Source organism: Periplaneta americana, chromosome 9 (assembly GCF_040183065.1).
Source record: "Periplaneta americana isolate PAMFEO1 chromosome 9, P.americana_PAMFEO1_priV1, whole genome shotgun sequence".
Taxonomy (NCBI): Eukaryota; Metazoa; Arthropoda; class Insecta; order Blattodea; family Blattidae; genus Periplaneta; species Periplaneta americana.
The window spans coordinates 129498175-129523781 of NC_091125.1; the positions used below are offsets into that span (position 1 = coordinate 129498175).

A 25607-nucleotide genomic window follows, 5' to 3' on the forward strand; every position below is an offset into this window, starting at 1 on the left:
TCTTGTATAGCTCGCGCAAGGAACGATTACCGAAAAACAGTGGTGACGTTAAGCCTCGTTCACACTTTTCAAGTAACTTGAATTCAAGTCACGTGATTTCAAGTAACTAAATTCAAGTCGCAGTTCAGATATATTCAAGTTATTTTATTTTCAAGTAGGATAAAATGGCGTCGATGGAAGTTGTGCCATTAGGAATTTCTGTAGTAGCAAGCCTCCGTCAGGGAAATTATAAATATATTGAAGAAATGGAAGACGCGCTGTTCAGTATGGGTTAGGAATTGGATTAGTAAGATGAATACACGACCACTTACTATTATAAATAGAATAAGTGAAATCTTAAAGCAGATTTAATAATTCTTAAGTAAATATAATAAAATGTAAGGAATTGAAAATGATTATCTTGAAGCTGTTACAGTTCCCAAAAAAATCTATCAATCACATTGAACCATGCCAGTTTCGGCGATAAACGTCATCCCTTCAAGCAACGCTCTTCTCTTTTTAATCCCTCTCATCTTCCTCACTTCTTCTCTATCTACAGTTTGTTTTTCTTATTGTCTTTCATAGGCTATCTCATATGTGTCCACGTTAAAATCTCTGCTGTTCAGTTCTTCAATGAATTCTTCCTTCCTCGGCAACTTCCTTTGCATTTCTGTTACGAAACTTTACAGTTTCTATAATCCGCAGGCCTTCGTGAATTTTATACAACTTCAGCAACTCAAATATTTGGTCATTATTTCACTAACAACTGTTTCCTACTATTTTTACATTCACAGTAGAACAGAAAAACAATCAGCTGTTAATTTAACGCTCTTAAAACAGTTAATTTAAATTCCCGCGCTTTTCTCCTTGAATTCAAGTTATCAAGTGACGTTCCCACTTTTCAAGTGTCCTTTCAAGTCAAGTAAAAAATAGAAAGGGATCCAACTTCACTTGAAACTTGAATTCAAGCCGTTAATTGATTTCAAGTCAACTTGAAACAGTTCACACTTTTCAAGTTCGTCTTTTCAAGTGACTTGAATTCAAGTTACTTGAAAAGTGTGAACGAGGCTTTACTGTCAGTTTTGACGTGTATATGTAGGCACGCCGAGGGAGCGAGACATGCGGGACGATGGAAGTAATGCCTCTTCCAAGAAGATGAACAGATGGGGACATCGCCTGTGGAAATGAAGAGAGTAGCAAGAGAAAAATTCGAAGCGAATTAAATGCTCAACATTATGTTTACTAATAAAATAATGATACTCTGCGAGGGGAACGCTCCATCACTACATAATAAAATAAACCCACTTGGAACAAGACACGTAATCACATGCAGTGGAACTGAAACTAAAACCGTAATGTAACTATCACAATGCAAGACTGATTCTATCGATGTTGTTTCTCTTCCGTCTGTACTCTAGAATATCATTCAAGTTATCTCGTGACCTTTTCTGCCGCTCGCTCTTCCTTATCGAATTGTTTCGTTCGCATTCCTATCGTCAGTAATCCCTGTCTACGAGACCTATATCATCTCTAAATTCAGAGTTTTGACATAGAACTAATTTTTCCTCCGCACTCATTTACGGACTGGAAGGTCCGGGGTTCGATCCCAGGTGGTGACAGGATTTCTCTTTGCCAAACTTTCAGAACGGCCCCAAGGTTCACTCAGCCTCCTATAAAATTGAGTACCGGGTCCTTTCCGTGGGTAAAAGGCGGTCAGAGCGTGGTACCGACCACACCACCTCATTCTAGTGCCGAGGTCATGGAAAGCATGGGGCTCTACCTCCATGCCCCCCCAAGTGCCTTCATGGCATGTTACGGGGACACATTTACCTTTACCTTTTTTTTTTACCTTTTACTCATATTACAGTATCTTGGGAATTAACAATCACAAAAAATGCAACACCATTGTTCCCCTTGTATTCTCCTTGGATTGCTTTTCTTCTCCTTGTATTCCCCGTATTCGCCTTGTATTCCTCCCGTTCTCCTTGCATTTCCCTGGTTCTCTTTTTTTCCCTGGCACTTCTTGTATTCTCTGGTTCTTTTTCCCTGGTTCTCCTTGTTTTCTCTGGTTCTCCTTTTTCCCTGGTTTTCCTTGTATTCCCTTTGTTCTCCTTCTATCCCCCTTCTTTTTGTATTCCGTTTGTTTTTCTTGTATTTCTTCTCGCTAGATATGGGGGGTACTTGGGCACTGACTGTCACATAAAATTCAACTCCCCCGTGTTGTCATTGTATATCCATTGTACTCATTGAATTCTCTTATTATCCCTGTACTCTCCTTGTTTCGCGCGCTGTTGAACAACTACTGCGTAAAGACATACATCATAGTTGAAGCTATGCACCGGCCGACAGACATTTTTCTCCTCACTAGGTATGGGGGTAACTTGGAAATTGACTCTAAAAAATTTAGCACAATTTTCCTCCTTCTGTTCCTCTTATTCTCCTTGTATTCCCCTAGTTTTCCTTGTATTCCCTTTGATTTCCTTGCACTTGTCTGGTTGTCATATACAATGCTTAGTATGCAAACAATACTTCTGTATAAGAAAGTACAATATAAAACGACATTACGAGTTGAAACACCAAGCGGACTATGAAGGATTTTAAGGAGAAGAACGAGTTGTTCTAGTAAAATGTCTAAAAGTGGATAAATGTGACGTAAGTAATTCGCTGACACTGTGAGATATTAAAATTATTTGTCTAACAAGTTAAATGCTATTTACAGTATTTGCACAGTTTTAAAGCTCATGGTATGTGCTGATAGTATATTTAGGCTTATTTACTGCTGTACAATCCTAAGAGGGAACTAAAAATCTGTTTCATAGAATCACAGTTAGGCCTAATATGTAAAAAAGTCTTACCAATAATAGATAATATTAATGACCGGGACCAGCACTTCGGTGACCCAGGAAATATAAAACTGATCATTACATTTATACTATAGTTTGAAGGAAATGACCACAAATTTAATAGGAGTGATATAAAAAAAAACATTAATTATTCCCTAAGGTACACATTTTTTATTATAATTACTTATGTATTCTATTAATGTTTATTATACATTCCCCGTTATGTACCGTACCGGTACGTATTTTCCGGGGAATAAGACGCACTTTTTCTTTGAAAATAGATCTGAAAACATTGCGCATCTTATGCGTCGATACTAACTTTGTGAATGGGTGAAAGCTTCATGAGATTCTGTGAAAACCAGATAACCTGTCGGTTAGCACTGTTCTTAAAGTGTTTCTTTTATAATTATATTTTTTCGTAGAACATGAAGGTGTATAGTGTCGATGCTGTGAAACAAGTTATGTATGAACTAGCGCGCATGATTGTCGCAAGAAATGGAACTTATTCAGACGAACAATAATAATTTATTAAGGACTGGATTTTAACAATATCAAAGAATGTATGTCCAAATGAATCTTCGAAGTTCGAGACCATAAACTTGTCGCTAAATACTGTACCTAATCGTGCACAAAAAATTTCCCTGATCTTACATTCGCACACGGCAATATGATCGTAACAGACCCCATCCCTGGAAGCAACAGGTTGGCTTAAACTAGATAAGAAAATAAATTTACATTCACTTCTCTTTCTCTTCGAAATCTTGAACTCTTCTATTCCTTCGTACCTGTCGTCTCGCTTCACTTACCTTTCTTCCCACCATAATCTGTACACACGCTCTCGTCATGAAACAATACTAACAATACCATCCCATCGCACCTCCTCATACTCATCCTCTTTCACAATAGCCCTGCCAAGACTCTGGAATTCGCTACCTGCTAGCATCAGGGACTGTCGAAATAAAATTGAATTCAAACGCAAACTTAGGCACTTGGTCAGTAATTGATTTCTTGTAAATAGTTTTCTTAATCTATCAAAAAATATTTCAATTCTAGTAATTTCATCACTATACAATTTTGTTATTCTAGGTTTAATTTGTAATTCAGTAAATATAAAATATTCTTTGTTTTTCTATGACTATTGCACTCTTACTACGTCATACTACTTTTGACCAATAAAACGGTACGAAAGGACGTATTTCAACCAATAATGGCTGCTTATCGCACAATTTTATCGCGTCCCTAGCATTTGTTTAATTTTATCACATCCCTAGCATTTGTTTAATTTTATCGCGTCCCTAGCATTTGTTTCTTTGTTTGCCAACATTTGAAACTGCGCTGGTCTGGACGTCAATATATATATATATATATATATATATATATATATATATATATATAAAATTACAAACCACTCCAGTCGATGCACAGCAGTTTCAAATATGACTCGCATTGGCATTCAAGAACAAGAATTAATAAAAATCACTGATCATACCTATGCATCTTCTGAAATCCGATTTACAAATAGATGAAGAGAACCATTCGGAAATCCTGAATAAGTTGAATACACCATGTAGGCCTAAATCAACGAGTTCCACTTCTATTACGCACACGTCCAATATAACATCAATTGAACCACCAACCACATTCAAATTTGAAAACTGTACATTCAATAATTATTCCTTTTAAAATTATTCATGTTTATTTTTTATGTCATCGTCGTTAATTAAAACTTTTCTAACACTTGTGTATATTAGTTAGGTTATGTTATAGCTTCTGCTATATGATATTATGGATAATCACGTATCAGAGATTGTTTAATATTAAGATTTATTGAAAATCATCTGTCAAGTGACGTTGATTACTGGGATTCGGATAATTGAAGTGGAATGTTGCATTTTAATAAAAATGAAACTGAATCAACAAATCCTTCTTAACTAGTAACATTGCCATCGTGTATAATAGATCGAGAACTTCTCGACGAGAAGGCATTGCTCACTACTGCCATCTAGCATGCATCTAGCGTAATATTTGTAATGTTGAGATGGTACAATAATACATTTGAAGACAGTTGTATTTTCGTAAGTCAATTAATATTTTATTGTACTGGAGAACTTCGTTACTTCTAATCTTTATATACTTTCTTCTAATCGTGTAATAGTCAGTTAAATCCCACTCGAGTTTTGATTTTCTCTAGATAAATCAAAACGTCTAGTGAGATTACTGTTGATAAATTATCTAGCTTTAATTAGTCAGGTAATCTTTTCGTACTTTGATTTTTATTCTAATTGTAATTGTAAATTTAATACTGATTGTAATTTTATTTGTAATTGTAAATTGTAATTGTAATTTTATTCTTCATATTATAGTTGGAATCTCCTGGTAGAGGGGCAGAGAAGGCCTGACGGCCTTACCAAGTCAAATAAATAAATACTACTAAACACTGAATGGCAGTTGTCATCTGCCCCGAGTCTGGTACCGTGCTCTGTGTAGGTTTATAGTGACAATGAGTTTGACATGACTGATTCTAGCTTATGCACCGGTTTTAAAATATTCATAAATCTAATCCTGACCTCATTTGTAGCGTATTTTAAGAGTCCATCATTACTGTAATTACTATTGCTGTTATACTGTATTTTTGTCTTCACAATCTTCTGGGGTCTCTGAACTTTTCGGATGCTATAGCCTTCTTTGTGTAAGCTACGATACAATCTGTCTAAGAAGTGCACCGTTGTCTATTAGCTCCCTCCGTCCGCCGACGCAACGGCTGGCACAGGGGGTCGTAAGGCCGGGAGTTCTTGCATCCTGCGACCTCGAGGTCAACTGCTGTTAACACCCGCTTAACCCGGTCCTTCACATTGGCCGCGCCCGTCAATGAATCCTGTTTTTGTGGTGCGAAAATCACGCGTCTGCACAGCGTAAGTCACTACTTCTGAAAATACAAAGCTCGTGTTTCCAATCCATTCACTGTCTGTGAGAAGAACGGAATCAGTTTAAAATAAGTTTGCAAACTCTCCGTATTCCTCGGGATTTTCTTCGTTTCGCTGTAATTTCATTGCAGTGTTTCGTATCCATATTTCCTTGGGTTTCGCTCGCATTATTTCAATCTTCCTTCCCAAAGGTCATGCATTAAAGCAAGGGTTGTAGGTAATTAGAGAAATCAGAATGAAGTATATTGAAATGAGATTGTTCGGAATAGTGGCACATCATACACTTTCGATCAAATGTCATAACAGAGCTCGAATTCAGATTTTATCTGCATTATAAATAAATCATTTTACTTCCATCTTCCGGTATAACTATTACATGCGAAACACAACAAAAATAAAATAGAAATAAAACGGATATCAAAAGAGAGGGGACGGTGAAGTAAGAAAAGGAAAATTAAAAGGAAAGAAGAAATTGAGAAAAAAAAAACAAATTAGAAAGAGAAGTAGTCTTTGATAAAATTTAAAGTTAAAAAAGAATACGACTCGACACGTTTTCACAATGAACAAAAACAGAATACCTAGAAAAATAACAATACAAGGCAAAAGATTTCAGACAAAAGGAGAGTTATGGGAATACTACCTAGTCTGTTTAGGTAGGCTATAAATCGTCATATCGACATTATGGATTTAGATATATTATGGCCTGTTGCCATGAAATTATAGATTACACTATTAGATTCAACGGTGTCTAGGCCTTCCTATGTCTTGTTAACCACGAAGTTTGTAATTGAAAGCTTGTGCTGTCTAGACGGATTACAATTGAACAAAGGATGTATTTGCTTTTTAATACAGTTCTTGACTTCTTCGTCAATCTTCTTCCTTAGGTATAATGCTACCTAAATATAGAAAATCTGACGCCATTTTGAATTTTATATTTGAGGCTCTACTGCTGTTGAATCGTATTTCCTCGTGTCAAACTTCCTTGCTTCTACTTAAGTTACAGAAGCTTATCAACCATTTGTCAAAGCTTCGAGAGAGTAGACACATCACCTGCAAAATCCTTCAGCTGCTTTTACGAAGCAGTGTGTGCACTCAAGAGCAAAAACGTTAACAGTTTGAGTGGCATGATCTGCTCTTGCATTTACTGCTCGTGTGCAGCGAAGAGTGCTCTTGCACAAATGGCACCGCTTCTAGGTGTTACATTTTATGTTCCATTGTAGTCCAGTTTTAGCTTCAAAATTTGTTGATTGGTTATATAGTAACTTTCTTTCAATTACTAGGTTATTTAGAGTGGATGCAATTGATAATAGCGATATGGTATTTGGCCGAGGATTCGCCATAGATTATCTGACATTCGCCTTAAGGTAAACGTTGGGAAACAAATCCAACCAGGTAAACAGGGCAAGAGGGAATCAAAATCACCCACCAGCGCAGCTCCGAATCAATAGACAAACGCCTGCCGTCTGAGCTACGCCGGTGGTTCCAAAATATGTTCATCGCTGTATTAATCACTTATTTTTTCATTAATGAAATGGTGCTTTTATTTATATTTATACTTATTTGTAACCAAATATCAGGATTTTAAAAATGTTTACCGCAATGTTGAAATATGCTGATGATAGATAATCACTGAATACTTTCGCAGGGAGTGCTAGTGAATACCGATACTCTCAAAAAGAAAGGAATCACCTGATCTGGCAAACTGAGGCAGAGCCGCAAACCATAGCTCTCTCTGTGCTGCTAATGGATGTTGTCAAAACTGGGGGTAAAAAGTTAGACAAAAGAGTAAGGGGTGGTGATGGCAGAGCCTCTCCCCAAGACACTACAGTCGGCGCCAACAAGGCGCAGCAAGATGGACCTTCACGAGCTCAATGTAAACACAAAAGCCAAGTTAATGACCCAAAGCTCCCAGAGTTTGTGTGCCCTCATCACCTGAATCAAACCATTCCAGATATCGGTGGAATTCAATACAGGCGTCTGAACTACTGATAATTGCGACAGTGTGCGATTAGTTTTATTTTCCCAAAGGATAGAATTGCTTTCTCTCTCCCTCAGGTACCTCCCCCCTCTGCTCAGCATAATATTGTGTCATTAAGGCCCGATTGTATAAACCATTTAATCTTAGATCAGAGGTTAAATTGATCCTTGTTTCAGCTGAACTTGGAATTTTGTGTTGTATAAAGTCTAATCTGAGATTAATTTGTCTCAAACTAAAGTCAAATTTGACTGAAGAAATTTCTCCGATTAAGGCCCGATTGTATTAACCATTTAATCTTAGATCAGAGGTTAAATTGATCCTTGTTTCAGCTGAACTTGGAATTTTGTGTTGTATAAAGTCTAATCTGAGATTAATTTGTCTCAAACTAAAGTCAACTTTGACTGAAGAAATTTCTCCGAATAAGTTAGATGATCCAAGTTCAGTTATTTCTTTTCTGTTTGAAATATACGAGTGACAGATTGTGTAAATAAAATATCCATTATTACTAATATTAATAGATATGATAGGTACATTTATATATATTTCTTTCAATTTCTTGCCTTAATACACAAACAATCTTATATTTTATAAGGCTCTAACGCGTTCAGCAGTATCAAATAACATAACCTATAATTATATTATGTTTATAACAACCATTAATTATTAATGGATATGATAGGTACATTCATAAATTTTCAATTCACTGTATTACTAAACGAAAATTGTCGTTTTATAAAGCTTTATTATGTTTAGCAGTATCAAACACCATAACATGATAACAACTCGGAGAACAGTCAACCTTCTTCTTATTGTCCGCCATTATTTACATTGCACAAAAAACCAGTGTCTCCAACAGAGTGTACGGAAAGTCGCCAAAAAGTAGTTGTAAAGTCGCTAGGTTTCTCATTATCAACAAAGAAAGATTAAATTTTGCCACAATGGGGTGCTAAAAAGGTCACTAAATCCCTATTTAAGCAATATAAAAGTTAAAAGAAATTGTTGTTGAAAAGAGTTAAAGTCGCTAGATTGGCAACACTGAACAAACCTGTCCGCGCGTCACGTATTTCACCTGTTTATGCGATGTTGCCAAATCCTTTTCACGTGAACTTAGATTGCATTTGAACCAAGGTAATTTGATCGCAGAAAAGTTTTATACAATAGAAGAAATGTCTGAACTCGGTTCACTTTTCGATCTTCGATCAAAGTTGATCTTTAGTCAGGGAGTTTTATACAATTGGGCCTAAATGTTACGTTTCTATCATGAACTTCAAATAAAAATACAAAAAAGTGTGTTAGTTATATTTGTGAATAATGTGTATTTTGTTTCGGTGCTTATCATTTTTCCCCATGCGCTCTTTCACTATTCTTCATACTGTCATTCCCCTCCTATGTTGACTCGAAAATAAGAGTATAAAGTTGAAAATATATTTTTATTTATTAATGCCTGTATAGTTAACTCATTTATTTGTATTTTATAGTTTGCTTTTACAAATCTCATTTGCTTTTACAAATCTCAAACTTCCCAGCTGGTTGAGAACCACTGATTTAGATTATATGAATGTGCCGCGAGATTTTAAATTACAACTTTAGTGTGCCACATGTTGAAAAAGGTTGAAAAACGTTGCTCTGAACTAACACTAAAAAAAGCCAGATCTAGAGGGAAAACGAAAACCACTGAATGGAAGAGTCTAGGACGGTGTTTGCAAGGGATGGACATCAACAGAAAACACGATATTTCTTAAAACCCATACCAAATTGTAGGAATTCAACAATAAACCAGCCACCGGCGTAGTTTAGTTGGCAGACGCGCTTCTCTATTGATCCGGAGCTCCGTTCGGAGCGTGGGTTCGATTTTTGGTTGGGCTGATTATCTGGTTGGGGTTTTCCCTAACTGTAAGGCGAATCCTTGACTTCATTTCGCCAAATACTATCTTGCTACCACCAAATTGTAATTCCATTGACTCTAAAACCTAGTAGTTAATACAGCGTCGTTAAATAACTAAAAACAATTCAAAAACATCTACTGTCTTACTAATAAAAACTCTTATACAGAGGTTTAACTGTCTTATACTTACACAATGAACAGCTCGTTTATAAGTCAAATGTAAATTCCTTACTAATAATAACAGTACAACTATTACATAGCTACGTCATAGTTTCGTCATTACTTCATTATGAAAGGTAATAGAATATCTGAGGTTCTCTATTGCATCCGATAGTGTGCGCTAGTGTCTCGCGCTAAGTATCGGTAATACAACTGGGCCTGATCAATTACCACGTTAATTTTTGTCAAAGAGTACAGCTACAGCAATATAATTCTAATTATTCTGTGCTCAGTGGTTTGTTCTTCTGTGGTTACAAGATAACCATCATCATAAAATGACAATCGATAGCCCTACGAACAGCTGTTAGAGGGGCGGCCATTTTTTTCTCTCTATATACAACGCTTAAACAAGGGGTTTCGTGTGTATATCTTTTGCAAAGCAATTCTCGTGTATAGTTACAGGCTGTTTATACATCCATCGATTATGCATGGTTTATTAGCCTAACGTTTTCTGTCCCAACTCTGCGTAAGTCTCGTATAAAAATTATACACGGATCGCTAGATTATAAGCGTAGGTCCACCTATATGGTTAACTAGTTAAAAAAAACGACTTTCAAAAACCGTGTTGCCTTCATATGTCTTGATAACTCAGTAGTTGCACTCATTTACCATAAGCTGGAATACCCAAATCGATAAACTGCAGAATAGTATGCGTAACGGCCTGTGTTCGAATCTATTTTCTCACTGTATTTTATTTTGTTGTTACTTTTACTGTTCAATTGAAGACCTAACATTCTAAATGTGCTAAGTGGCAATATTTCAAATCTCATTTTACTCAGTCTAAGGAAGGAACATCCATATGAGAATATCATACTAAATTGTCTTTGTCCTAGCTCAACTGTATGGGACTGATTCGTGCGCCAAAAGTCGGTGTTGTAGGTATCTCAACATGCATTTCACAGTGTGTTTTTCATCAGTATCTCAGAATGTTGTTTTTGGCACTTAGCACATTTAGAATGTTAGGTCTTCAATTATTTTTGTATAGTTGGCTTATTATATTAATACTGTCATTGAGTTTCATACGCTATTACGCACATTTCTCGCTTGTATCAACTTACGAGACTCAAAGCAGACAACCGAGAAAAGTTATATGAAATTGAATAACATTGTCGTTATAATACTGTAACAGACTATTAGATAATAATATGTTTTAAAGACTACACACATGGAACCCTGGCCTACTCCCGAAGTAGTTTAAAACCTATCTTTATGCAAACACAATGTGAGGTTCCTTTGAATACGGTGACATAATAATAATAATAATAATAATAATAATAATAATAATAATAATAATAATGATGATGATGATGATGATGATGATGATGATAATTTTTTCCAAACACTCTACAGTCCACGGGGCTCAGGTCTACTTACGAAGAAGTTCTTGAAGTCTAGCATTAGACAAACAATGCGGGATCTCGTGGACGTTGCGTTAGCACGTCGCAGGACCGCCGCTAAGACAGCCAAGGACAATAATAAGAAAAGGGATATACATCTAGTCCCGTGATACGAAAATACTTTTTTTACTAACAAGCTGGGAATCGAACCCCGGCCTCCTAGTCAAGAATCGCGTACGCTATCACTGATCCACCACGATAGGATAATGAAGAAATAGTATTCAACAACAGATAATAACAAAGTAAAAAGAAAAATAACTCTCGCAGAAACGAACTGATCTAAAACCCAAGCAATTAGACTATATTTAGCAGAAAAAAATATATAGGCCTATAATAGGCCAGGAAGAAGTCAAAGTTAGATACAAATGGATAAAAAATCGAAAAATTCAGTGAAGTATCTAGGTATAACGCTAGACAAACGGCTTACATTCGCAGAACATATAGGAAACAAATTCAGATTTGACCATGCTATAATGGTGGAACTTTACCCAATTTTAAACAAATGTCGAAACTTAAACATTCGTACAGCCATAACCTTGTAGAAAACGTTAATTATGCCAATAATAATATATGCTTGTCCTACTTGGGACACGCACCTATTACAATTCGTAAAAAGATTAAGATATTTCAAAACAAAGTACTAAGATTCATTACTGGACTTCCCAGAGTATTAGGTTAATTCACAAAGATCTCTTAACCTGGACAGTAGAAGAATACATTTCCAATCAAGCATACTGTACATATACAAAATCTAATAGTCCACCACTGTGGAGTAAAGGTTAACCTGGCTGACTGTGAAACGAGCTGACCGGGGTTCAAATTCTGATTGGGACAAGCTACCTGTTCGAGATTTTTTTCGGGATTTTCCCTCAACCCATTAAGAGCAAATGTTAGGTAACTTTCGGCGCTGGACTCTGGACTGATCTCGCTAGCATTATCACCTTCATCTCACTCAGACGCTAGATAACCGTGCAGTTGATAAAGCGTCGAAAAATAATCAACTTCAAAAATGGAATAACAGTAATAATAATTTCTATTCCACCCAATGAAGCCAATTGGCTTGTCATCAGTACGGCAACTCATCCTGTCCAAGATTTTCCAGTGATGTCTCTTGCTGATAACTCAAATGTCAGGATGATACCTAAAAGAAATGGGCCACGAATCTCCCCTTGTCTTTAATTTTCCCACAAGCTTGGTCCCTTCTTCCCAGGCTCTTCCTTCCGCTCACAATAACATAAATTATTGTAAATATTGTAATAAAACGTTTTTAACAGGAGAAATAAATATACAGTGAGTCCACAGGGTTAACGGCTTCAAAGCTGGGTACCTGGTTCTAATTAAGTGCATTGGTACAATAATTAACATGGAGGCATGAGACAATTACTCAACCTGCCATTATAATTTCACTTTTACTCATAGCTCCTCATTAAAAAAAAAACGAGGCCCTCGCACAAATTAAATTATACTGTTATCTGTTCAGTTGTCATGAGTTGCAACTGACGGGTATATACTCATGAAATCTGACTACATCTCTTTACTGTCTTCTTAAATGGCGGAATTTACATCTCTTTACTGTCTTCTTAAATGGCGGAATTTACATCTCTTTACTGTCTTCTTAAATGGCTGAATTTACATCTCTTTACTGTCTTCTTAAATGGATGACTTTACATCTCTTTACTGTCTTCTTAAATGGATGAATTTACATCTCTCTACTGTCTTCTTAAATGGCTGAATTTACATCTCTTTACTGTCTCCTTAAATAGCGAAATGTACATCTCCTTACTGTCTTCTTAAATGATTGAATTTACATCTCTTTACTGTCTTCTTAAATGGATGAATTTACATTTCTCTACTGTCTTCTTAAATGGCTGAGTTTACATCTCTTTACTGTCTTCTTAAATAGCGGAATTTACATCTCCTTACTGTCTTCTTAAATGATTGAATTTACATCTCTTTACTGTCTTCTTAAATGGCTGAATTTACATGTCTTTACTATCTTAAGTGGCGGAATTTCCATCTCTTTACTGTCTTCTTAAATAGCGGAATGTACATCTCTTTACTGTCTTCTTAAATGGTTGAATTTACATCTCTTTACTGCAATAGCGGCCGGTGATCGAAATCCTCGGTGAGGCCAGATGCAACTAGTTTAAGTGCCTCCGATAGGAAATGTTTATTTATGATATTAATTATTGTTATATTATTAATATCATGATTACTGTATTATTATTATTATTATTATTATTATTATTATTATTATTATTATTATTATGTCTATTATTATTAGCCTACTATTGATCAAAATAATGTCACTCACCAAATAAGCTGTTATGCTGTGAATTTCAGTGATTGTTTCAGTGTGATGAGGCAACCCACATTATGTCTTGAAAATCCCCTCCTTTCTGTTCTTTTTATTTTTTCCCCTTGACAGCAACGAACAAGGCCAACAGAGAAGTTTATGTTACACCACATTACCATTTAACCATTTATGTTGCCCATACCAGGATGCAATAGAAACTCGCGTTTTAAGATTATCTGTCAGAAAAATTGTCAGCGATGTCGTAGGTATCTCGGTAGACTCTTTATTTAAAACTTCCTTTCTTTTAATATTATTTCTTCTTGAAAAAAAGGACACTTTAACAATGAATTAACTACACCAGCATTATTTCTCGCATTTGTTTCTGTTTATATTTTCCCGAAATACATAACAACATTGGCCCAGATTCACTACTGTACTATGAAGTACAATAGTACAACACCCTCGCTTAAGTCATAAACTCTTTACTGTCTTCTTAAATGGCGGAATTTACATCTCTTTACTGTTTCCTTAAATGACTGAATTTACATCTCTTTACTGTCTTCTAAAATGGCTGAATTTACATCTCTTTACTGTCTTCTAAAATGGCTGAATTTACATCTCTTTACTGTCTTCTTAAAAGGCTGAATTTACATCTCTTTACTATCTTCTTAAATGGCTGAATTTCGTCTATTCTATAACCTACATGTGTTGGATCTGCTCTCCAATCCCTACAACTCGGCATGCGATTCATTAAAATACCGTCAGCGACCTCCCCTTTTGATATAATAGTATCTGAGGATATGGGTGGATGTGTTGCTTTCCCATGTTTCTTCCCAATGACGAAATAGAAATGAAAGCTGCACCTCAAGCCAACCACCATGAAAGCATCAAATATCATCAGCTTCCAGGAGGAAAATATCCATCAGATACGCAAACATCAACAATTGCGGTTAAATAGAGAGAAATCTGTTTCGTAACAGCCGTATAATATTACCACAATTCCATCATTCTTGCAATTACAACATAGTATAGAATCACATACAGAGAGTTGAATTAACCCACAAACAAGTTCTGCCTTAAAGGTATACAGTACAAATATTATTGCTGATATTAAGAACAGAATAACAACTCATATTGATCATTTATTATCATAATACTCTGCTCTCTTAAACTGACTGAGCATATTGGAAATCCAATCAATGGCTTTCCCAAAACATACTATGAAATGTTTCATATAAAACAATTTGTTATGTCCAAAAGGAAGCAGAAACCAACAAAATTGTATTAAACTTTTTTGTTTGAAATATCTCGAGGAATAACTCCCTGAAATGAATGGCATTACTTACTTTACGGTTCATCCTGTATAAAAATGTATGAGTCATAATATAGGCCTAATATTTCTCGCTTATGCGTAAATAATGCAAGTATAGAATATACAGTAAGCTAAAAAGCGTGTAAATTCGTAGTATTCCAGTATGACCTTCTCTTAACTACGTTTAACGTTATCATATCCAACGAACAGTCCTTCCTTCCTCTTTCTTACGATCATATCAGTTTTGCTTCAAAAAAACTTGGAACGAAATTGACTTTCGATTAGACATTGCACGGGCAACCAGAGCCGCACATGTAGAAACTGTGTAACAAAACTCTCAACATCTCACAAAGCAAACAAAATAAAAATACTCTATGTTCAATGGTTTCAAAGTTATTGCTGTGTATTCTTGTTAAATTATTTTATGTACTCGGTATATGTTAGTATTTTGTTTTTCCATTTTTTGTTAAATTTCACTGCTTGTGTACTTTGTGACCTGGTAGAGTGTAAGAGAAGGCCCTAAGGCAGCGTTTCTCAAACTTTTCTGAAGTGAGGACCACTTTTTTTAAATCAGAACAGTTCCGCGGACCACCTTAAGGCTGGTTCACAATAAACCGGGAAGGAGAACCAGAATGAAAACGAGAAGCAGAGGACGTGAATATGAAAATTTTTTATTCACAATAAACCGAGAACGTATACGACTATGCATATCGATATACATGTCAATAACGATATGTAAAGTAGATATTACGCATTCTGATGTTATTTGTGTATAATTGGCCAATGGCGTTCTCTCATGAGTACAAGGCAGCCAACATAAACACAGGTTAACCAACTTCGACATTTCAACTGAAACATTTCATTAGGTACGGTACTATAAATATGCCCATGCATCTTTGTTACCACAACCTATTTTAAGTCTACCATAATGTAAAATAATTAGAGAAGAAACATTTGTAATAGAACAAAAATGAACACAACAGTAGTTATTGAATTGAAACATGAATATGTAGTGTGTAATACAACCAATACAGTAATAAAATATGATTCACTTACGATCGGTGTTCAAAGATGCAGCTATTGAAAGCCACGTATTCTTCTTCTTTTCTCATCTTTATACGAGACGCGCCGCTTATCGTAAACATGAGGATTATCCTCAACACTCAATATTAGAATCTCATCAAATAAAACTTTCTCCATGATGCACAGCACAGAACAAAATAATGCATAGGTTATGTGACGGTCTTCTTGCTACAAAATATACGACGCCAAAATAGCTTTTAGATGCCAATAGAAGGAATCTAGTGGACTGTGATCGGAAACGTGAACGCCAAAGTTGAGACTTGGCCAACTCTCCGTTCCCGATCCCGGGCTCCGGCAAGCTTTTCGTTAATTGTGAATGCTCACATTTAAATATACACATTTTAACAATTTTACCGTTTTCGTTTTCGTTCCGATTCTCGTTTCCGGTTTATTGTGAACCAGCCTTTACTCTTGTTCCCTTCGAAAGCAAATTTATCATTTTTGTAGCATATTTTAATACCTGTATACTTATATTTTAAAATATAATTAATTAATTAATTAATTAATTATAATACTTTCCTAATTATATTTTTGTAGCCAATCACAAGTAACTTATAACAAATTTCGTGCATTGTTGATTCATCGCTTGCCTGTTAGCAGTTAGTTGTTTGAAATCCTTCTTATGTGGTACACGCAGTAGTTGTACATGTCTCTGTTAAATAGTGTCCATTATAAATAATGGAAAACTGGCTTCGATCCGGATCTTCATTTAGGCAGTGCTAATAGTTCAAAATCTGTGTGTGAAGAAATATATTAATATCAGTGATTATAGTGCCATTAAAGAAATATCTAGTCCTAGTGGTAGCTATTCAAGGAAAAAATACTTTCGTAAATATGACGAGAGTTACTAGGAACTTGGACTTAATGAGAGTGAACCAAAACCTCGGTGCGTTGTTTGTTACGAAGCGCTTTCAAACGAATGTATGAAACCCGCGAAATTGAAACGCCACTTAGAGACGAAACACGCAATTGTAAAAAGTAAACCTGTCGGATTTTAAAATAGGCGGAGTCTAAAATTTCTTAATCGTCATCTGGAAAAACAAATAAAAAAATTAATGCAGAAACATGTCCGATTTTCAACAAGTAAAAATGCAATTTGGCATGTTCTATTATTGGTGTACGACGTACTGTACGTGCCCATTTCAATGCGCATACTGGGTGTCGGCAAAACTATTAAGAACATGAAAAGGTTCGGTACTTTGGTCCTCTTATGAATTCGGGTGGTCCCTGGCTGGGTTACAGCCGTGGAGCCAAATGCGCAGGGTAAAGATGACGAGAAACACCACGTTCATAGTTCATAGTGCTTTAAATTCCTCTTTTGTTGCTGAGAGTAGAGTGGGAAATGGGTAGACGGGTAGTGTAAGATATTTCATAAAATATTAGTACTGGGAGAAAAAGTGAAAGGCGATTGCCATGTGTCATTTCCAAACTCTGAGATTTTCAGCTATAGTGTGACACGCAATTCGTTTGAATTTTATTTTTTCTTCTGTCTGTTTTGAAGGACCACAAGGTCAGAACTCGAGGACCATAGGTGGTCCGCGGACCATAGTTTGAGAAACGCTGCCCTAAGGCCCTCTGCCAGTAATAATAATAATAATAATAATAATAATAATAATAATAATAATAATAATATTTCAACAATCATTTTCAATAAATAAATTACGCTACTAAAAATGGATATGACTCATTCGTCTTTTCACTTAGGCTTCACGAGATCATAGATCATATCCGAAATAAGACATTCTGTTCCAGCAGTGGAATAAATATTCTAGCTCATTAACTCTATTCGATTCGATTCGACGCGCCGCTTTCTGCTATCTTCCATTTAAATACATTGTGAAGAAGAATTCTGTTCGGTTCGATTCGATTCCGCTAAGTGGGAGCGGGCCTTGACAGTTCTTTCAAACAGAAAGTATAGCCCTACTGCATTAATACTGACAGGTTTCAGTATGCCACGCCCAACACCGTTGTATGAGATACTATTTTTGAATTTTTATACGCTTATTAAATGAAGTTCCTACTATAAAAATAAATAATCTATTGAATGGAAGTCTTTCAAGAGAGGTTCACATTAAGAAAATATTGACAACAGTTCATTAAAAGCTATCTTTCACGTAGCTTCACTAAAATATAAAACATTATTTTATTAATGGTAAAAAAAGTCTCGTGTAAAATTCATAAACACATCAGATACTAAAATCACTCAACATTTATTTCTTTGTGCCTTTAGGATCCGCAGTACACTATTTTACGCAACTGTGTAAACTACCTGATACTACAGTGGAAACCCGATCATTCGTCACCCTATTAACCGATTGTTGGATTATCCGTCTGTCTTTCTCTCGCCCCCCCTTTTTTTTTTTGCTGCAAAAATATTACTATATATTGTATTAGCATGCTATTTTTCTAGAGTGTTATTACAAGCATTTACCCTTGCACATTATGGTGTACTGTTCGAGTTATCGTGTTTTATAATAAGGGTGCGAATTAAGATTTCTGATGAGAGGGGGATAGAATCCTAGATAGAGAATACCACACATAAAATTATTATTATCCTTATTCGATACGGCTCAACGCTTGGTCGCACTGAGTTGCTTGTCTTGCATCTTGATCATAATAATACTTACATCCGTGAACAGGCTTAATATAAGATGTGTAATTCCTAAGTTATTGATTGTTGTCAGGTTGCCGGTGATGATAATACATCAATATTATTTTCTTTGCTATTTACTTTATAAAGTACATACTCGTATTAAAACAATTATATTTTGTGAGGGGGGAAAGAAGTTATCCCTGGCAGGGATCTTAATATGAATTTATGAGAGGGGATAACCTTCCAACAGGGGGGAAATCACCCCATCCCCTCCGTTAATTCGCACCCTGTGTATAACTTCTGTATAAAAATTCTTCTAGGGGTTTCAAAACAAATGTTGTTGTGCTAAGTATCGGAAAAAAAATGTAGGCCTAAAAAAATTGAGTGGTTTGGGGAAAGAGAAACTTTGGCTCATATCGCATCAGAATACGAGATTGGAGAGAATAAAGTATGTAAATCTACAACACGAGACCTCCACTATTCCTATCTTTCCACAGACAGACACTTTTCCTTAAAATCCGTCGTTGACAATCAGACTTACCATTACCTAGCGTGTTAAATACAAGACCATGGAGGAATTTACCAAAGTGCATTATTCTCTAAATTTACGAAAATTTTTCATGGTACGGATTATCAGATTTTTTCGATTAACCGTTCAGCCCATCCCCTTCATTACGGTGGACAATAGAGGTTCTACTGTATACTTCATAAGATTAGAATCTGTCACTAGAGTTCGTGGTTTTTCGCATTATAGATAAATGTGAAATGTCTCCATTACAGATACCGCTTAGTATTTTCATTTTCCACGAGTTCTAGACTGATAATTTAGTACTTTTCAATTTGTGACAAAACGCGAAGAGTATCTGAAAATGTGATATGATTTTGTATTTGTGAAATAAATGGGAAATCGTAAACAAATGGATAATTTTAATAAACATGTGGTTTTCTGCCGAAGAAAATAGTTTTTAATTTCTGCGTAGCTCAGAATTCTCTGAATTGCTGTTGTCGAAAGTGCTGAGTATGTGTAGAGACAGGAACATGTTTCCTTTGCTGAAACTTCAAATCAAGTTTGTGTCAAATATTGCAGTAAAAATTTGTAAATTAATTACTATGCTCATGGATGGGCAACTCGTGCTCACAAAGTGCTAAAAAAACTTGAAAGAGAGAAAGGCAACGGAGCCAGCCGCAGCAGTTACAGTTGTTTGTAGTTTCGCTGCAAAAGCAGTTCACTGCCACTGTGTGCTGTGGCGGCTCATGCAGGTGGTCGTGATTCTACTCCATGATTTGAATTTCAGAACGACGCATGGTACAATAATTATAGTAATTTTAGACAGACTGTACCTAAGCTCACATAACAAAATTATATTATTTCCTAGCTTTGTAAATTAGTTTAGTACTGGAATCACAAACTGAATACAAACTTTTCAAGATTCAACAAATATAACTGCAACACTTATTATTTATTATTACACTATTTGTTAATATTTCTTATTATAAGTCTTATTTGAAACATAGAACGCGAGAATTTTTAAGTCCTTATACATTAAAGAGTATTCTTCTGTTCTCAGAAAGGTAAAGCCTGTATTCGCAAATAATCACAAATTCAAGGAAGTATTTTTCACATGTTACGGCAGATGAAATACAGAAAACTTACTTCTGAGCTCTTTCTGTACATTGAGACATTTTACACTTCTATCTTGTATTAAAGTCTGTCTCAAGCATATACAGTATAAATTGAACCAAGGAGTATATTTCGAAATTCTGACTTAGGCAGCATTACGAACAATTCGATCTTTACTAAAAACCTTCACTGTGTTTATTTGTAACATAAAATCTGCAGTGTTTGGGAAAAGTGGCATAAGTCAGTTTTCACAAACATTTTTTATTAATTTATTGACAACTTACGGAACATCTGCTCGCTTGGGAAAAGAGACACAGGTATTTCTCCCATTGCAATAATTCATACAGACGAAAATCAAATCAATGTGAAGACAGTTTTTTTTTTCCTTCTCCTGTAAAATTAACATTTTTGACTTGTGCCACTTTTCCCGAGCACTACAAAAATGTCATGCGTGAGAAAGTGTAATAGAACATAATACAAGCTTTACCTCCCTTCATAATAAAAAATCTTTCTCTTTCGACTTATTAAAGCGAAATGATCTGGGGATTATATTGTTTTCCACTTAAAACGAGCCGCCACTTACTACAGACGCGAGCAAACTTGTATACAGACACTATAGTACAGAGTCCGTTCTACCTGCACTGAGGTTGTGTCCACACTTTGAGAGAACGAGTTGCCCACCCATGACTAAGCTAGAGGGATCGTCTTATCCCAATGCACATAAATTGTGGGATGCTCTTTTAGTATTACGTGCGGATTTGGAAAGGGGTGCCAATGAATAATTGTTTCCATCACAAATAAACTGTATGTCGGATAAATACGTTAAAACCACTAAGGTTAAAACTGTATTACAGTATAAGTCGTGCATGCAAAAGTGTTTAGCAAAACTTGATTCACACATGATTATGAACAAGATGAAACATTTTCTTCCAGGAAATGGACAAGCTCTTCAAGCCTGTAAATGTACGACAAAATAGTGTGGTTGATCGAAAGACATTCCTAGGCATAAAATATAAGTTGCCATTTTTATAGTGTTACACCAGATGAATTTATAGAGGGGTTTGAATCCTTCTACATGCAGTTGTGTGAAAACATCAGGAATGACAAAATCATTGACTAATTGAAATTCTTTTCCTTTACTTCTACAATCCTGACGTGTGTATGGGCTCCAACAAAGTGTTGATGCTGAAAAAAATTTTAGTACGTATAATTTGATTGTGACAGAAGATCTAGGATGAAAGAAATCACGATCAAAATATGTTCAATGTTAAATTTCAATGCTTGAACTGAATGTAACGTTGATCATGAGAATAAATTATAGTTTAATTTAATTCCAAAATTTGTTTAATTTATTATTTCATTATTTATTACCCTTGATTTAATATTTACTGTCTGTAGTCTACAATATCATACATTTTAAAATCATAATTATGCTACATAATGCTAAAATTGCAATTCAAAATGCCAAATTTTTTAATTATAAATACTAAAACCCGCGAACTCTAAGATTAATTTCGATTTCATGGATTCCGCATTAAGGACATTCTTTTATAATATGAAATGTAAGAAATTTTATGCTCGACCATGCCGAAATGTAGTAATTATACACCTGGTAGCAGTCCTTTAATGCATGTCATTAAAGTACACCTACTTATTAAAGTACAGGTGTTCAGCCAATGACAAGTCAGCTTTGTACCGTTATAAAACCTCAGCAAATGACAAGTCAGCTTTGTACCGTTATAAAACCGCAAGTATCGATTATTCTCGGATATGCAATCGAAAGAGAATTAGCGAAAAGTCACGGAGGCTGTAAATCCAATACTGTCGCAGAAGGTTATGTTCTGTTAATATAATAATTAGCGTTAATTGTAAATAATATTCTAATAAATTCAATTTATCATCTCGTTTTTCAATGTCTAATTTAATTTCAATGTTATATCAAAGTTAATATTTAGTTTACTCTGTAGGTTCTTATAGGCTATCAAGGTCAATATGGACATCTGTTCCTCGGAAAAAATCAATACTTTCGCGTCTGCACACATCTCACAATTTACGAGTTATTGCTCAAGGTCAGTTAGATACAAATAAAATGAATAATTTCAAGTTAGAAATATGGTCGAGCATAAAAAGTCTTATGAAACTCGCCTATAATGGTAATTAAGAAGCTCTTATGAAAATTATGAAACTCGCTTGCGCTCGTTTCATAAACATCCATACTCGCTTCTTAATTACTATCATTATAGGCTCGTTGCATAATGTACTATTACTTAATTTATACATTCTCCAGTTTCAGTAAATACATGTAACTATTTTTCACAAGAACACATAAAATAACTGTGCGAATATCGTAATCGTTTCTAATATTATTTTAATACTTACGAAAATGGCATTTTTCAAGTTATCTAAATTCGCGATATGATTGGATTTTATAAGGAAATATCGTGAATAATCTCAAATATCATTTGAATCTTTGTATTGATTGAATTTTGAAACAATGTTAAAAATTCTCTGTTCGATAATTTAGAATATTGTGGATCTGCAACTAATTTAGGTTCTGTTACCGCTCGGTACCCCTTTTTCAAGAGCAGCTATCCTTTTTGGCTTCTTCTCTCTCTTCCCTTCTCTCTCTCTTCTTCCTCCGCAGTTTTCGGACTCTCTGTCCAAGTCCCAATTGATTTAACGTTGTCTCTGTATCTGCCTACTTTTTTCAATTCTATTAGAAAAGCATAAAAACTGGGACGATGTCGCCCAACAACCACTTGCAATCTGTTGTGAAAACCTTCACTTAAGTTGTTCGTTCTTGATTGTACCTCTAGGGCGGCATCATACTGATGGCACAATTGGAGAGGGAATTCTTTTGATTGAAGCAGAGGAAACACAAATGGTAAAGCCAAGATTTCATTATCACCCCGTCTGTTAGATTGAATAACAGAATCTAATATTGTAAATCTCTGAAAAAATATATTTACACTGCTTTTAAAAGTGCCGTCGACATACCAATTTGCACTTCTCATCAATCTTCGTATGTTATCTCTGGTTCCTAAGATAACAATCCTCCTACAAGATAGATCATACCTGCTCATCTTCATATGAATCGTATAAAATAAAACTGTCTCCTATTGAAGTTGTATGAAATCTGGAAAGTTCTGAAATTCTTCGATCGTTTGAGGATTGACTGGAATATTCCTAACCGTGCAACAGTTTTTCTTAGGTCAGGCAGAACTGCTAAGACCCTGAAGGCACATCTCAATTCATTGCGGAGAATTCGGGCATTTCAGGATGTTCTGCAGCGATCCTTTTCAGATTACTAACAATTTTAACCGACTGCATCTCTTCCAGATCAGGCACATGATTGTGTTCAAACTCTGTAGGACCCTTCAGATACACACATTAGTTATTGTTATTGCACGAACTGAACATTCACTTGTCCGTTTACATTTCCAATATGTTTTGCCTTTTCTCTGCGAGTGTCGATAATGTAGGAAGCCATGTATGTGCAGAAAGCTTCTACAATGAGAATGTATCATTTCGGCTATGATTAGATGTGATAAACTCACGGAAATATACAACAATGTAATTCCGGCAATTGTAAAAAAAAATGTTGGTATGGAAATACTGTTAACGTAAATAGAGGTTTGGGTGAAAAAAAAGGTTCTATGGAGTTTATGTCAATTGGAAGAAGAGGTTTGGAAAAAAGTTTTGGAAAAAGTGTCCCCCAACGCTCCGCTAATACACCTTGTATATAAATACGAATCTGTGACATGTTAGATTTGGTTAGTTAAGGATTTTTCTAAGCCTTACATATGAAGAGTTCACTGCAAAAAGGGGGAATGTCATAAATTTGTGCAAAATGAGATGAAGGTTCAGTACTATAGATCAAAGGGAGTAGAATATAATACACTTTGCTGCACTGCAAGAAAGGTGATAGTTTCAGATCTACATTGTGTTGAAGAATTGGTATACCACATGAAGAGTGGAAAAGTCAGAGTTTAATTTGCATTTCCTGCAAAATGCAATACATTTGACATTCTCCTTTTTTTGCAGTGGACTCTTCATATACGATCAACTGCATCTCCACGCAAAATTCCTCATAAATTCAACGATTTCACTTCCAAAATCACCGGAACTACCTCAGTACACATAATAATGTACTGTATATATAAAAGTGACACATTAAATCAAACCTGAAGTTTCGAATAATAATGCAATAAAATTATAGTTGCAATTTTAGGAAAAATGTCTTGCTGGAAAATTATGCTATTCATATGCAGAAATCCTGAAATTACTTCATAAAATATCCCTTGTACAGACGGTTGTATTGCCCTATTTTGACTACGCCGACATTTTATTGACTGATCTTTCCAACGACAACAAAATGAAACTTCAACGTGCTCATAATTTGTGTGTACGTTTTATAAGCAATGTTCGCAAATATGATCATAATATTACCCCATCCCTGGAAGCAACAGGTTGCCTTAAACTAGATAAGAAAAGAAATTTACATTCACTTCTCCACTCTTCGAAATATTGAACTCTTCTATTCCTTCGTACCTGTCGTCTCGCTTCACTTATATTTCTTCCCACCATAATCTGAACACACGCCCTCGCCATGAAACAATACAAACAATACCATCTCATCGCACCTCCTCATACTCATCTTCTTTCACAATAGCCCCGCCAAGACTCTGGAATTCGCTACCTGCTAACACCAGGGACTGTCGAAATAAAATTCAATTCAAACGCAAACCTACTAGGCACTTGGTCAGTAATTGAGACTTGTTCAGACATGGTATTATTGGATTAATTGAAATTTTATTATGAAATTGGATTTAACTGTATTTTTTGTAGATTATAATGGTGATTTTAGCTCTAAAATTTGCACACATCGCCCGTCGCTCTGCTTCTTGTAATTGGTTATCTTAATTATCTTATTCTATCACAAAATATTTCAATATCCGGCAATTTCAACACTATATAATTTTATTATCCTAGGTTTAATTTGTACTTCAGTAAAAATTCTTTCTTTGTTCTTAACTTCCATAATAAATTGTCTAGCTTTTATTAATTAGTACTGTAATTTTTATTGTAATTGTAAATGTAATATAAATTGTAATTGTAAATTTAATATTAATTGTAATTGTATTTTTAATATTGTAGTTGTAATTTCCTGGCTTAAATAAATATATAGTATATCAGAAAGTCATCTGTGAACGAATATCAGTTTCTAGTTGCTAGAATAGTCTAAGAAAACTACATGAAAAGACGCTATTTCGACACATAGCTGGAACACTCGATTTTTTTGTCCTTAACATCGACAGTGCCGTTATATGCAATTATTACCAGTTCTATAAATAAAATGCTTTTCATGAGAGGAGGAACGTCATGTAGATATCATTTTCCCAGGAAGTGTATAGTTATGATGTATTACGAGTGGGTGAGAAATATCCCCTTAATTTCTTATGACCATTAACACTTAA

General features: G+C 35.2%; 1 protein-coding gene across 2 annotated transcripts in view; it reads right to left on the reverse strand.

Annotated features, from left to right (window-relative positions):
- The window catches only part of LOC138706506 (sodium/potassium-transporting ATPase subunit beta-2-like), a 151886-nt gene that overhangs the window by 83600 nt on the left and 42679 nt on the right, over nucleotides 1-25607 (reverse strand). The window lies entirely within an intron of this gene.